The sequence below is a fragment of the Spermophilus citellus genome (genome assembly GCF_964194105.1).
Source record: "Spermophilus citellus genome assembly, chromosome: 4".
Classification (NCBI taxonomy): Eukaryota; Metazoa; Chordata; class Mammalia; order Rodentia; family Sciuridae; genus Spermophilus; species Spermophilus citellus.
Genome location: NC_138185.1, coordinates 126,714,551 through 126,731,441, shown reverse-complemented (window position 1 = coordinate 126,731,441; position 16,891 = coordinate 126,714,551).

Sequence of the window (16,891 nt, the reverse complement as noted above, 5' to 3'; positions counted from 1 at the left end):
CAGACATTTGAACATCCTCCAACCCAGTCAGGTTGACACATTAACTTAACCATAACAAGCATGGATTACCACCAGAGGCCAAACACAGGTGGATTTAACATAATGAAACATCTTGACCTTTTGATCAAGTCAAGTATTACCTAATAAAAATAATTCATGGACTGGTACTAATATAGAGAGGTTTACTGCCCACGTTCTATATGGGCAATGGAAATAGGGTTACCCTCTGGTAGAATGGGCTGGCTGAGAAATAAAAGCTAAGAAAAATAGAGTGACGAAATAAGCACAGAACACAGAAAGTAGTTTCAAAGCGGGGGCAGGACAGGCAAGCTGCCAGCTGGGCCCACCTTCTAACAAAGAAAGGAGCCTGTGTTTGCTTTATTTATATTGGAAAACATCAAAGGCTTTCCATAGAAAGTTCATTAAAATAGGATAAAGGTGAGGGCAGGTAGGCTGCTCAGTTCCTAATGGGTTATGCCAATCTCTGGTACTACTGCGCAGGACCTTTCTAGCAGAGTGGAGGGGAAGGTCAAGTGCATTGGGCAGTATATTTCAGTGGGAGTGCCACAGGAAGTCCCCCATGCCAGACCTATCCCTTCCCTGTCTGCAATGCTGAGAAAAGGTCCTCCTACATTTCGTGGATGGCTTCCTGCAGAGGTTAATATTCATACCTTTGAAAGATTCCTCACCTGTATATTGGGGTTCTGTCTTGACCTTAATAGGTACTTTGAGGATTCAGGCATGTCTATGAATACAGGATGAACTGTATGAACTGGTAAAAAGAGAAATTCAGGTGCTCAATCAGATTAAATTGGTATGCAAGCAAACAAGGGGGTTTTACTATGAAAAAGAAGGAAGAAAGTGAGGATGTGTAGGCATGCATGGTGTCTCTCTTCATTACTGATTTATCATCTGCTTTTAAGTCTTTGCGTCTTGTGATGAATGAAGTTGCTGTCAGAAATAGAGAAGCTAACCAGGTGCTATGGTGCACACCTGTAATCCCAGAGAGTTGGGAGATTGAGGGACAAGTATCACAAGTTCAAGACTAGTTTGTACAACTTAGAGAGACCTTGTCTAAAATAAAAACTGAAAAGACTTGGGGGTGTGGCTCAGTGGTAGAGCACCACTGGGTTCAATTTCCAGTAGAAAAAAAGAAAAAGAAATAGAGAAGCTATTTTCACAGGCAACACAGTAAGATGCAGGGGCATCAGGAATACTGCTTTGGTACTCCATGGTAATGTGGGACTCAGAGTGGGTGTATACAAAATACTCCTGGCACCTCTTGGGGTATTGTCTTAGAAAGAACAGGAAATAGCGCATTTAACATGTGTATCTGGATATAGGTGGAAGCTATGGCAAAAGGACCCATTCAATGAACTTCTCACCAGGGAAGCTGATGGTGGGTTAGAGCAGAAAGAGATACTAGGAGATGTTCTGAACACCTGTGAGACACCCCTGGTGACTTTTAAATGTAAAAGGCTGAGACTTGAATGGGCAGGTAAAGTCTTATGTGAACAGGCAGAAGCAAGAGCTGCAGAAGCAGTCTCCACCTGCTATTATTCTGAGTCCCCTGTTTGAATTCACGTGCTGGTGAGGTTTAGAGAAACTCAGGTCTCACCTGGTAAAATTAATATGTCAGAAGAGATGTCTTTGGTCATGTTTGGCTCAGACTTTTGGTTTATAAACACAGCAATGGAAGGCTTCTATTAAAAGAGAGGTGATTGAGTACACGAGGTTTACTAAAACAGAGCAATTCCAAATTTATTCTTTAGTACTGATGGCAATCTGCCCAGTTCCTCACAAAAAGCAGCCCATCATGGGCTGGGCATAGTCAGGGCATAAATGGTAAATCCAACTCCTGTTTGCTCTGCCCAAAGGTTTTGCTTTGGCATTAGTGAACTGAGACATTTACTTACCAAGACATAAGTTAGACTATACCAGAGGGTTTTATAAAGTCCTGGCTAAGTGTAATCACAGCTCCCTGTACCTCTAGGTGGCCAGCACATCAGGTATCCCATTGACAGGCACAGAGAGGGAATTTGAACCCCAGGGATCTGGCCAAAGCTTTCCAGGGAATCTTTCAAGTTTCTACTTTTATCTTAAATGTACTTATAGAATTTTCATTCTACTCTATGTTTGTTTTCATATAAAGTTATGTCTTAAGTTGCTTGATTTGGGTAGAATTGGTGATCTAGAAAAATACTTATTCAGTCACCTAGCAAAGCCCTTGGCAAATCCCCAGTTACCTCTGGTGATTAAGAGAGAGAGAAAGTATTTTTACACATATCTTGCATATCTCTGCAAAATGTACATACATATATGCTAAAAATATGTATGCATCTATTTTATTTTTAGTAGTAGCTACAGTGAATGGCAGAGGCATTGCTGAGAATAGGAGTACTTCATGAGTGGGGAAGGGAAGAAGCTTCTGGAAATCACAGCACAGGCTCCTGGGAGTGACGTGGGGTGTAAGGAAGGGTGACAGAAACGGTCCTGGCTGCCCCTGGCAGTGGGATGTTTTAACCATGGGGTCTGGCTAGACCACAGTCCCCAAAGGAGGATGCCACCACCATTACAAGGTTTCAGGAGACTAGGTGTTTGGTTGATCACTCTTCTTATGGCTTTCCTAGTGCAGACAGAAGTGGGCACCCAGAGAGCAGCAGCAAATAAAACAAAACATGCAAGAGAAAACAGCCTGCCCAAATTTTCTAACTAAAGGAGACTCTCAGGGATCCATCTGTCTAACAAAAGATCTAGTCTCTGACCACCTGAGTTTAATCTTAAAATTTTGTTTTTTTGGTGGTGAAGGACTGTTACAGAGATATTGTGAGGGCTTTGGGGAGACCATACTTGAAAAATTAGACTTACTCTTTAAAGTATTTTATATATTGCTCTAAGAATGTTGAAACAACAATGAAAGGAGACTCTCATACCCATGTGATGCTGTCTTATTGCGTTACTTATAGTGGATTTTGTGTTTCTTTTCACTGTGTAGATTCATCTACTAAGGGAAATAGTGGTTGCTTCCAGTTTGAGGAAATTATAAATAAAGTTGCTATAAACAATCCTGTGCAAGTTTTTGAGTAAACATAAATTTTCAACTCCTTTGAAATACTCCTTTGTAAGTCCTGAGGATTGCTATTGCTGGTGCATAGGATAAGCATATGTTTAGTTTTGTAAGAAATTACTAGACTGTCTGCAAAAAAGGTTTCTATCATTTTACATATTGTGTTACCACCAGCAATGGGTGGCTCCTGTTGCTCCACATCTTTATCAGCATTTGGGTGCTGTCAGTGTTATGCATTTTGATCATTCTAACAGGTATGTAGTGGTGTACCATTTCATTTTAAATTTGTTATTAATGAAAATTTTAAAATAAATTTCTGAACCCACTTATAAAATTTATGCACATTAATGACTAAGATAGCTAAGATTGAAATAATGAAGAATTATAATAAAAATGAATTTGCTGATCTTTATTTGTGTCAGTTAACTTCTTAACATGGTCTGAGTTTTTGAACCTCTGATTTATTTTCAATTCATAGTTTTCTTTTTCTTCTAAGTTTCTTCCATGAATGCTCACCTAAATGTCAGAGGAAAACAGGAAAGTGGTTTATTTCTAAATATTTTAATGCATAACCATATGTCAGGTAACATGACTCATGAAATCAGTCCAGTTCCCATTCAATTGGGGTTGGTTTGAAAGGAAAAAAAAATTACCTTGTTTTTCTCCCCCCTCATTTTAACATTAACACAAAAACATGTAACACATAGGCAACACACACACACACACACACACACATACACACACACACCAACCTGTGATCTAAATGGACCATAAAGATTTGGGTGACAATCTCAGTTCTTGCTGTTGCATGTAGTGATAAGTTGGAATCCTCTGGGCATCTTTTCTCATTGTTACAACAGAAAAAAACCACCTGCCTCTCCAGGTTGTTGTGTTGATTATGTGATGTGCTATAAGTGCCTACAATGGTTCTCAACTCTGGTTATACAACCACAAACATTTATAGAACTCTAGCATGACAATGACAGCAAGGAGACCTGGTCTGCCTCCCAGACTTAGAATCTCACTATTGCTCATGGGCTGAGGTCTCAATCCTTGGACAAAGACCTGCAGGCGGTTCTGATGCTCCGCCAGAATTGAGTCTCTGGTCAACACAGTATCTCAGCTTTGGATTTCATTCTTCTTTCATCTCCCTGCAGGGTTCCTTGACAAGTGTATCTCTTGCCTAGGAGGAAAGAAACACATTCATATTAAAACATTGGATCAAAATGTGTTACATTTTTTTCAGAAAGAAAAGGAAGGAGATCTATTGTTTCTGGAGTCAATGGTGCAAGTGGCTCAGACGAGGGTCCTGAATTTCAGACTCAGACTGAGTTTGACGGACTCCCTCAAGAGCAACCTGCTCTTCTCCCAGCCTCTAAGCAGAGTGCTGCTGCCCATCAAACCAAAACCATAGTTTTTCAGAAGAAGAGGTTTCAAAACTTCCCTCAGTAAACTGCTACCGCATTTAGGAATTTTGCTTGAAATATCTCCCTTAAGACAATGTTGAACCCCTTCAAAATATTTTCATCCCTTAGGTAAAAATATGAGAAGTTTATTATTAAATATATATCACCCTTCTTTATCCTAATCTAGTTGTTCACAAAATGAGGCCCCTGGAGCAGCAGGTAAGTTCTTGGTCAGTCAACTCCATTGCTCTAGACTTGGGGTGAGGCAGTATATCTACTAAATAAATAGCTCTGTTTTTCTTTGCCAACAACCCATATATTTACCAGCCCTTGGGTGGGTTTGATGCATACTCATGTTTGATAATCCAATCGAGAGGAATGATATGGATAAAAGTGGCAGCATTTGTATGATACTCCCAGGCTTATCTACCTTCTCCTCCCTTCCTATTCCTATTGTGCCTGAACAAAGAGAGTAGGCTTGGGTATTCCTTGTGATCTTAGAATAATGGGTAGAGTTACAGAAGCAGAAGGTTCAAAGAAAGAATTAGAGCAGTTTCTCAATAGAGCACTATTGACCTATTAGACTGGCTGATGCTGGTGTTTGTACTATGCATTGTAGGATGTTTATCATCATATATAGCCTCTAACCTACTAGATGCCAGTGGCCACTCTCCTCCAAATTATGACAACCCACAATCTTCCCAGGTATTGATATCTATCTATCTCTTCCCCTAAGGGACAGGCACAATTGACCATAGTTGAGAGTCATTGAGCTAAAATACTAGTTCTCCAACTTGGTTGCTATGATTTGAATTGTATTCCCCCCAAAATTTGAATATTAAAGGCTTAACCTCAGTATTATTACATTTACAAATGGGGCTTTTAAGGATGTAATTAAGGTTAAGTGAGATCATAAGGGTAGTATCCCAATCTGGTAACATAAGGTAGCATTATAAAAAGAGGAAGAGAGAGGGAGAACAGCAATGTGACAGAATCTGCAATCAACAAAGAGAGGCCTCACCAGAAACCAATGGTACTGATGCCTTGATAATAGGCTTCCCAGCCTCCTAACCAAAGGAAAAATGAATTTCCGTTGTTCAAGCCACATAGTCCATGGAAATGTTTTGGCACCCTGAGCAGGCTAATGATGGGTATGAGTATCAGAAACACTGGAGGAGACAATAAAGAACACTGTGTTAGTCATCTTTTTGTCACTGTGATCAAAATATCTGACAAGCAAAATTTAGAGGAGGAAAAGTTCATTTGGTCTCAGTTTCAGAAGCCTAAGTTCTTGGTCAGTCAACTCCATTGCTCTGGATTTGGGATGAGGCAGAACATCATGGCAGAAAGATATAATAGACCAGATATAATCCCCAAAGGCACATCACCAGTGACCTACTTACTCCAGCCACACCCCACCTACCAATAGTTACCACCAAATAGTCCATTCAGATTATTCACTCATTAAGTGGATTAATCCACTGATGTGGTTATAGCTCTCATCATTGCCTTAAAGACCCACTCTGAACTTAGCTGACCATGCTTCCAAGATATGAATTTTTCAAGGGAAATTTGTTCATCCAAACCATAACAAACACAGAGTTGTTCAAATAATATTGGGCTTAGTTTTTTTGTGTTTTGACCTAATTCCCCATGAGATTCTGATACCAAAGTTTGAGAATCTTTGGCCCAGAACAAGTGATAGAAAAATGGGATCAAAGGTGAGAAGAAAAGGGATAGTAAGTGGGGATGAGGGCAAGCATATTGGCTGGAGTCTGGGAAGGATGGAGGCATTCTACATAGCAATAATCAATTGAACGACATTTTAGGAGACTGGCAGAGTGGAGCATTTTGCTTTCTTTGTAATAGTATGTGTGCTTCTTCAAGAGACCGCACTACAGATTTAGATTCCTTCTGGCCAATTTGGGATGCTATTGAGTTTTTTTCTTCTTTTTTAATTAAAAAACTTTTTTTTCTTTTTAGTTCTACATGACAGTAGAGTATATTCTGACATATTTATATAAACATGGAGTATATCTTACTTTAATCAGGATCCCAGTCTTGTGCTTGTACATGATGTCATGATTTATTCTGGTATGTTTATATATGTACATAGGAAAGTTAAGTTGGATTCATTCCATTATCTTTGTTATTCCTGTCCCTCCCCCCACTTCCCTTCATTCTCCTTTGTCTAATCTATTGAACTTCTATTCCCACCTTATTGTGTGTTAGCATTCACATATCAGAGTGTACATTCAACCTTTGGTTTTGGGGGGATTGGCTTATTTGACTTAGCATAATAATCTCCACATCCATCAATTTACTTGCAAAGGTCATAAAGTCATTCTTTTTATGGCTGAGTAATATTCCATTTGTGTATATATACCACATTTTCCTTATCCATTCTTCAGTTGAATGGTACCTCAGTTGGTTTCATAGCTTAGCTATTATAAATTGGCTGCTATAAATATTGATGTGGCTGCATCACTGTAGTATGCTGATTTTAAGTCCTTTGGGTACATACATACCAAGAAGTGGGATAATTGGGTCAAATGGGGGTTCCATTCCAAGTTTTGTGAGGAAGCTCCATATTGCTTTCTATAGTGGTTGTACCAATTTGCAGTCCCACCAGCAATGTATGAGTGAACCTTTTGCCCCACATCCTTGCCAACATTTATTGTTACTTTTATTCTTGGTTCTTGCCATTCTGCCTGGAGTAGGATGAAATATCAGTATAGGTTTAACTTGCATTTCTCTAATTGCTAGAGCTATTGAACATTTTTTCATATATTTGTCAACCATTCATATTTCTTCTTTTGTGAAGTGTCTGTTTAGTTCCTTTGCCAATTTATTGATGTATTATATGGGTTTTTTGGTGTTAAGCTTTTTGAGTTCTTTATATATTCTGGAGACTAATGCTCTATCTGAGGTACAGGTGGCAAAGACTTTTTCTCATTCTGTTGGCTTCTCTTCATGCTCTTGAGTATTTCCTTTGCTGTGAAAAAAATTTTTAGTTTGATCCCATCCCATTTATTGATTCTTTTTTTTTTTTTTGAGGAGGGACATTTACTTTTATTTTTTTTAATTTTTTTATTGGTTGTTCAAAACATTACATAGTTCTTGATATATCATATTTCACACTTTGATTCAAGTGGGTTATGAACTCCCATTTTTACCCCATATACAGATTGCAGAGTCACATCAGTTACACTTCCACTGATTTACATATTGCCATACTAGTGTCTGTTGTATTCTGCTGCCTTTCCTATCCTCTACTACCCCCCTCCCCTCCCCTCCCCTCCCCTCCTCTCTCTCTACCCCCTCTACTGTAATTCATTTCTCCTCCTTGTATTATTTTTCCCTTTCCCCTCACTTCCTCTTGTATATAATTTTGTATAACCCTGAGGGTCTCCTTCCATTTCCAAGCAATTTCCCTTCTCTCTCCCTGTGCCTCCCACCTCTCATTCCTGTTTAATGTTAGTCATCTTCTCATGCTCTTCTTCCCTACTCTGTTCTTAGTTACTCTCCTTATATCAAAGAGGACATTTGGCATTTGTTTTTTAGGGATTGGCTAGCTTCACTTAGCATAATCTGCTCTAATGCCATCCATTTCCCTCCAAATTCTATAATTTTGTCATTTTTTTAATGCAGAGTAATACTCCATTGTGTATAAATGCCACATTTTTTTTATCCATTCGTCTATTGAAGGGCATCTAGGTTGGTTCCACAGTCTTGCTATTGTGAATTGTACTGCTATGAACATCGATGTAGCAGTGTCCCTGTAGCATGCTGTTTTTAGGTCTTTAGGGAATAGACCCAGAAGGGGAATAGCTGGATCAAATGGTGGTTCCATTCCCAGCTTTCCAAGAAATCTCCATACTGCTTTCCAAATTGGTTGCACCAATTTGCAGTCCCACCAACAATGTACAAGTGTACCCTTTTCCCCACATCCTCGCCAGCACTTGTTGTTGTTTGACTTCTTAATGGCTGCCAATCTTACTGGAGTGAGATGATATCTTAGGGTGGTTTTGATTTGCATTTCTCTGACTGCTAGTGATGGTGAGCATTTTTTCATGTACTTGTTGATTGATTGTATGTCCTCCTCTGAGAAGTGTCTGTTTAGGTCCTTGGCCCATTTGTTGATTGGGTTATTTGTTATCTTATTGTCTAATTTTTTGAGTTCTTTGTATACTCTGGATATTAGGGCTCTATCTGAAGTGTGAGGAGTAAAAATTTGTTCCCAAGATGTTGGCTCCCTATTTACCTCTTTTATTGTTTCTTTTGCTGAGAAAAAACTTTTTAGTTTAAGTAAGTCCCATTTGTTGATTCTTGTTATTAATTCTTGTGCTATGGGTGTCCTATTGAGGAATTTGGAGCCCGACCCCACAGTATGTAGGTCGTAGCCAACTTTTTCTTCTATCAGATGCCTTGTCTCTGGTTTGATATCAAGCTCCTTGATCCATTTTGAGTTAACTTTTGTGCATGGCGAGAGAAAGGGATTCAGTTTCATTTTGTTGCATATGGATTTCCAGTTTTCCCAGCACCATTTGTTGAAGATGCTATCCTTCCTCCATTGCATGCTTTTAGCCCCTTTATCAAATATAAGAAAGTTGTAGTTTTGTGGGTTGGTTTCTGTGTCCTCTATTCTGTGCCATTGGTCCACCCGCCTGTTTTGGTACCAATACCATGCTGTTTTTGTTACTATTGCTCTGTAGTATAGTTTGAAGTCTGGTATCGCTATACCACCTGACTCACACTTCCTGCTTAGCATTGTTTTTGCTATTCTGGGTCTTTTATTTTTCCATATGAATTTCACGATTGCTTTCTCTATTTCTACAAGAAATGCCATTGGGATTTTGATTGGCATTGCATTAAACCTATAGAGAACTTTTGGTAATATCGCCATTTTGATGATGTTAGTTCTGCCTATCCATGAACAAGGTATATTTTTCCATGTTCTAAGATCTTCTTCAATTTCTCTCTTTAGGGTTCTGTAGTTTTCATTGTATAAGTCTTTTACCTCTTTTGTTAGGTTGATTCCCAAGTATTTTATTGTTTTTGAGGATATTGTGAATGGAGTGGTTGTCCTCATTTCCATTTCAGAGGGTTTGTCGCTGATATACAGGAATGCCTTTGATTTATGCGTGTTGATTTTATATCCTGCCACTTTGCTGAATTCATTTATTAGCTCTAATAGTTTCTTTGTAGACCCTTTTGGGTCTGCTAGGTATAGAATCATGTCATCTGCAAATAGTGATAATTTAAGTTCTTCTTTTCCTATTTTTATGCCTTTAATTTCTTTCGTCTGTCTAATTGCTCTGGCCAGTGTTTCGAGAACTATGTTGAACAGAAGTGGTGAGAGAGGGCATCCCTGTCTTGTTCCAGATTTTAGAGGGAATGCCTTCAATTTTTCTCCATTCAGAATGATGCTAGCCTGGGGCTTAGCATAGATTGCTTTTACAATGTTGAGGTATGTTCCTGTTATCCCTATTTTTTCGAGAGTTTTGAACAAAAAGGGCTGCTGTACTTTGTTGAATGCTTTTTCCGCATCTATCGAGATGATCATATGGTTCTTATTTTTAAGTCTATTGATGTGGTGGTTAACATTTATTGATATCCGTATATTGAACCAGCCTTGCATCCCAGGGATGAATCCTACTTGATCATGGTGTACAATTTTTTTGATATGATTTTGTATCCGATTCACCAGAATTTTATTGAGGATTTTTGCGTCTAGGTTCATTAGAGATATAGGTCTGTAGTTTTCTTTCTTTGAAGTATCTTTGTCTGGTTTAGGAATCAGTGTGATGTTGGCCTTGTAGAATGAATTTGGAAGTTCTCCCTCTTTTTCTATTTCCTGAAATAGCTTGAAAAGTATTGGTATTAGTTCCTCTTTAAAGGTTTTGTAAAACTCTGCTGTATACCCATCCGGTCCTGGGCTTTTCTTAGTTGGTAATCTTTTGATGGTTTCTTCTATTTCCTCAATTGATATTGGTCTGTTTAGGTTGTCTATATCCTCCTGTCTCAATCTGGGCAGATCATATGACTTAAGAAATTTATCGATGCCTTCACTATCTTCTATTTTATTGGAGTATAAGGATTCAAAATAATTTCTGATTATCTTCTGTATTTCTGAAGTGTCTGTTGTGATATTGCCTTTTTCATCCTGTATGCTAGTAATTTGAGTTCTCTCTCTTCTTCTCTTCGTTAGCATGGCTAATGGTCTGTCGATCTTATTTATTTTTTCAAAGAACCAACTTTTAGTTTTATCAATTTTTTCAATTGTTTCTTTTGTTTCGATTTCATTAATTTCAGCTCTGATTTTAATTATTTCTTGCCTTCTACTTCTTTTGCTGTTGTTTTGCTCTTCTTTTTCTAGGATTTTGAGATGAAGTATGAGATCATTTATTTGTTGGTTTTTTCTTTTTTTAAGGAATGAACTCCATGCAATGAATTTTCCTCTTAGAACTGCTTTCAATGTGACCCATAGATTCCGATATGTTGTGTCTGTGTTTTCATTTATCACTAAGAATTTTTTAATTTCCTCCTTGATGTCTTCTATAACCCATTGATCATTCAGTAACCTGTTGTTCATTCTCCAAGTGATGCATGATTTTTCCTTCCTTCTTTTATCGTTGATTTTCAGTTTCATTCCATTATGGTCAGATAAGATGCATGGTATTATCTCTACTCCTTTATATTGTCTAAGAGTTGCCCTGTGACATAATATATGATCTATTTTTGAGAAGGATCCATGTGCTGCTGATAAAAAAGTGTAACTGCTTGATGTTGGGTGGTATATTCTATATATGTCAATTAAGTCTAGGTTGTTAATTGTGTTATTGAGTTCTATAGTTTCCTTATTCAACTTTTGTTTGGAAGATCTGTCCAGTGGTGAGAGAGGTGTGTTGAAGTCTTCCATGATTATTGTATGGTGGTCTATTAGACTCTTGAACTTGAGAAGAGTTTGTTTGATGAACATAGCTGCACCATTGTTTGGGGCATATATATTTATGATTGTTATGTCTTGTTGGTGTATGGTTCCCTTGAGCAGTATGTAGTGTCCCTCTTTATCCCTTTTGATTAACTTTGGCTTGAAATCTATTTTATTTGATATGAGTATGGACACTCCTGCTTGTTTCCAAAGTCCATATGAGTGATATGATTTTTCCCAACCTTTCACCTTCAGTCTATGTATGTCTTTTCCTATCAAATGCGTCTCCTGTAGGCAGCATATTGTTGGGTCATGTTTTGTGATCCATTCTACTAGCCTGTGTCTCTTAATTGGTGAGTTTAAGCCATTAACATTTAGGGTTATTATTGAGATATGGGTTATCCTTCCAGCCATATTTGTTTATTTATGTTACTGAATATGGTTTGTTTTCCTCTTTGATTATTTCCCCCCCTTTACTGTCCTACCTCCCACTGTTGGTTTTCATTGTTATTTTCCATCTCCTCTTCCTGTAATGTTTTGCTGAGGATTTTTTGGAGAGATGGTTTTCTAGCTGCAAATTCTTTTAACTTTTGTTTATCGTGGAAGGTTTTAATTTCATCTTCCATCTTGAAGCTCAATTTTGCTGGATACACAATTCTTGGTTGGAACCCATTTTCTTTCAGTGTTTGAAATATGTTATTCCAGGATCTTCTAGCTTTCAGAGTCTGTGTTGAGAGATCAGCTGTTATCCTGATTGGTTTACCCCTAAATGTAATCTGTTTCCTTTCTCTTGTAGCTTTTAAAATTCTCTCCTTATTCTGTATGTTGGGCATCTTCATTATAATGTGTCTAGGTGTGGATCTCTTCTGATTATGCACATTCGGTGTCCTGTAGGCTTCTAGGATTTGGGATTCTGTCTCATTCTTCAAGTCTGGGAAGTTTTCTCATATTATTTCATTGAATAGATTGTTTATTCCTTTGGTATGGACCTCCATGCCTTCCTGTATCCCAATGACTCTTAAGTTTGATCTCTTTATGTTATCCCATATCTCTTGGATGTTCTGCTCATGGTTTCTTAACTGTCTTGCTGAGCTGTCTATGTTCTTTTCAAGTTGAAATACTTTGTCTTCATTGTCTGATGTTCTATCTTCTAAGTGTTCTACTCTGTTGGTAGTATTCTCAATTGAGTTTTTAAGTTGGTTTATTGCTTCCTGCCTTTCTAGGATTTCTGTTTGTTTGTTTTTTATAACTTCTATCTCCCTGTATAGTTGATCTTTTACTTCCTGGATTTGTTTGTGTATTTCATTGTTGAAGAGATCTTTCATTGTCTGATTTTGCTGTCTAATGTCTTCTTTGAGACTCCAGATCATCTGAAGCATGTATCTCCTGAATTCTTTATCTGACATTCCATCTGCTGCAGAAATTACCTCTTCTAACGTTGAGTTGACCTGCATTGCTTGTGGTCCTTTCTTTCCTTGTCTCTTCATACTGTCGCGTTTCTTTCTGCTTACTGAGACTGTTGTGTTGTTGAATTTTCCCCCTATATATTTGTATTACTCTTGTATAGTTGCAAAGTCTCCCACGCAGGCGCGGGCAGGGGCTCTGCTCCTCCTCCAATTGGGGCGCTGTGCCTACCACATCGGCAGGCTGCTGGGCCTGTTCTGCTGGTTGGTAGCAGGTGCGCCTACCTTGCAGGCACGTGGGGGCGGCTCTGCCACTCCCAGGTTGCTGGGCCTGACCTGCTGGTGGGTTGCAGGTCTGGCTACCTTGCAGGCGTGGGGGAAGGGCGCACACCTATTTGTATTTAGACAGTTACGCGAAATGGAGGACGTAATGCTTGGGATGAAAGTTGGGGGGAAGGGGAAGGTAAGTGCTCTTGAAAAGAAAGAAGGAGAGGGAGATAGATAGCATAGAGGAGAATGGAAAGAGCAGTAAAACTTGGAAGGGGAGAGAGAGAGGGCAAAGGGAGAGAAAAAGTTAAAATGAAATAGGAAATAAAATTAGGTCTTAAAGATCCATTTTCTTCTCTTCCCGTAGGCAAAGCTGTGCCCTCCGGGCTGAGTTTTGCCCTCAATGTGTCAACAGCAATCCCTGTAAGGCGGTTCCTGGGAGTCTCTCAATCCTGTTGGTCCAGAGCCGTTTCACTTCTACGGCCCCTCCTCCCCTTCCTCCTGCCAGCCAGCCAGGTCCTACTCACCGGAGGCAGTTCACCAAGGATTTGGTTACACTTTCAGCCCCACTGAGTGCTCTATTTCCCTAACTACTGAGCACTCTCGTTGTCATTCATCTAAGCCCCAGTGCTGTGGAGCTGTAGTCTGGGAGTCAATTGTTTGATTTTTCCGGACCCCTTTGGTGGGCACACCTTCGGAATCTGGCAGCTAAGACCATTGGTGTTGCTGCTGGTGGTAATAGGAGTTGGGGGTTTAGGATCCCCTCTACTTCCCTCAGCCCCTTCAGTCACAACCACACTGCTGGCGGTAGGAGGAGTTGGGGGTCTGGAGTGTCCTCTGTTTCCCTCCGCCCCTACCGTCACTCCCTCTCAGTTCGCGGTTGGGGAATTTGGGGGTGGGGAGTCTTCTCTGCTTCCCTCTGCCCCTACAGTCACGCCCTCGTCATTGGCAGTAGGGGGAGTTGGGGGTCGAGAGTCCTTTGGCCCTTAGGGTCACGCCCACGGAGAGATTTTGAAGTTTCCCGGTTGTTTGTATCTGATGTGGGTGGGAGTCACACACCTGCTAAAGTAGATTCCTCTGGGAAGGAATCTCTTTGGCCGAACTTTGGTGACTTCCCCTCTCTGCTATGGCGGGCCCCTGGCTCCTTGCCGGAGTGTCTGAAGGGAGGGGTGGAACTGGCTTTTCTCTGGTCTGACACAATCTCTGGTTTTAGTTCCCAGTTCGCTATTTCGTAAAGGGTTGGTTATATTCCCTTCACGCTGTCTGGGGGGGGGGGGGAGCCGTTCGCCGGGTGGGCGGGGCTATCTGCTGGGCCAGGCAGGGACACTTCTCGCTGCGCCGGGCTGCCGGTAGAGCCGGGCAGCTGTGGCCGCGTGGCTAAGATCCGGGCGGGTGGAGTTGCCGTTCGCTGAGCGAGAGCGGGGCCTCTCGGGACTGCGAGGTGGCGGGCGCCATCTGCGGGTTCGGGCGGGCCGCGCCGCTCGGGGCCTCCGGCCACTTTCTGAAGCGGCTCGTGGCTGTGGGGCTGGACCACCGCGCCCGCGTGGCCGGCCAAGATCCACTTGTCTGGGACAAACTGACACTTCTAATAAACCTACCAATTCCCGGCAGGTCCCCTCTTCACGGAATTTTGCTAGAAGTTCCTCAGTAGGTAGACTGCCGCTGTTCCAAAGGGTCTTTCTGATCCCGTTAATGTGGAGACATTGGAATCGCTGCTTCCTCGCCCGCGGCCATGTTGGATCCCCCATTTATTGATTCTTGATTTTACTTCTTGTGCTTTAAGAGTCTTTTAAGAGGAAGTCAGTTCCTAAGCCAACATGCTGGAGTGTTGGGCCTACATTTTCTTCTAGTAGGTGTAGCATTTCTGGTCTAAGACCTAGGTCTTTGATCCATTTTGAGTCATGTTTTGTGTGGTGTGCATTCTGCTGCATTTGAATTTCCAGTTTTCCCAGCACCACTTGTTGAAGAAGCCATCTTTTCTCCAATATATGTTTATGGCATCTTTGTCTAGTATGACACCATTGTATTTATGTGGGTTTGTTTCTGTGTCTTCTATTTTGTTCCATGGGTCTTCATGTCTGTTTTGATACCAATACAATGCTGTTTTTGTTATTATATTTTGTTATTATAATTTAAGGTCTGGTATTGTGATGCCTCCAGTTTCACTTTTCTCATTAAGGATTGCTTTGGCTACTCTGGGCCTCTTATTTTCCCAAATTAATTTCATGATTGCTTTTTCTATTTCTATGAAGAATGTCATTGAAATTTTAATGGGCATTGCATTAATTCTGTGTAGTGCTTTGGGTAGTGTGGCTATTTTGACAATATTAATTCAGCCTATCCAAAAGCATGGGAATTCTTTCTATCTTCTAAGGTTTTCTTCAATTTTTTTCTTTAGTGTTCTGTGATTTTCATTGTAGATGTCTTTCACCTCTTTTGTTAGATTGATTCCTGTGTGTGTGTGTGTGTGTGTGTGTGTGTGTGTGTGTGTATTATTGTGAATGGGATAGTTTTCCTAATTTGTCTTTCAGCTGATTCATTATTGGTATATAGGAATGCATTTGATTTATGTGTGTTAATTTTATATCCTGCTACTTTACTGAATTAATTTATGAGTTCTAGAAGTTTTCTGATGGAGTTTTGGGGGTCTTCTAAATATAGGATCATGTCATTGGCAAATAGGGATAGTTTGAGCTCTTATTTTCCTATTTGTTTCCTTTTAATTTCTTCCTTTTGCTTAATTGCTCTGTCTAGAGTTTCTGGGATTATGTTGAATAGAAGTGGTGAAAGAGGGCATCTTTGCTTGCTCCAGTGTTAGAGGGAATGCCTTCAGTTTTTCTGTATTTAGAATGATGTTGGCTTTGGGTTTAACATATAAACTTCCTACTATCCCGAGTTTTTCTGGTGTTTTGAATAGGAAACCCTGTCTCCGTCTGGTTTTGGAATCAGAGTGATATTAGCTTCTGAGAATATCTAATATCTAATATCTAATAAATACAATGGTGTCATACTAGACAAAGGTGCCATAAACATATATTGGAGAAAAGATAGCTTCTTCAACAAGTGGTGCTGGGAAAACTGGAAATTCAAATGCAGCAGAATGCACACCACACAAAACATGACTCAAAATGGATCAAAGACCTAGGTCTTAGACCAGAATGAGTTTGGAAGGGTTCCTTCCTTTTCTATTTCATGGAATAATTTGAGGAGGATTGGTGTTAATTCTTCTTTGAAGGTATGATAGAACTTGGTTAAGAATTCACCCAGTTCTGGGATTTTCTTTGTTTCTAGGCTTTTGACAGCATCTTCAATTTAATTGTTTGAAATTGATCAGTTTAAATGTTCTATGTCCTGTGGTTCAATTTGTGTATGTCTTATGTTTCTAGAAATCTGTTGATGTCTTAAGATTTTCTATTTTATTTTAGTATAATTTTATTTGAGTATGTTTTCAAAATAACTTCTGATTATTCTCTGTATTTCAGTGGTATCTGGGGTGATATTTCCTTTCTCATCACAAATTTTTAGGAATTTGAATTTTTTCCCTGTTTCTCTTGGTTAGCATAGCTAAGGGTGTATAAATTTTATTTATTTTTTTCAGAAAACCAATATTTTATTTTGTTTTTTTGAATTTTTGTTTGTTTATTTCAATTTAATTGATTTCAACTCTGAAGTCCTGTCTTCTACTGCTTTTAGTAATAATTTGTTCTTTTTCTTTGGCCTTGAGATGTAATGTTAGGTTATTTATTCAGTGACTTGTTATTATTATTTTTTTAAAGAGAGAGTGAGAGAGGGAAAGAGATAGAATTTTAATATT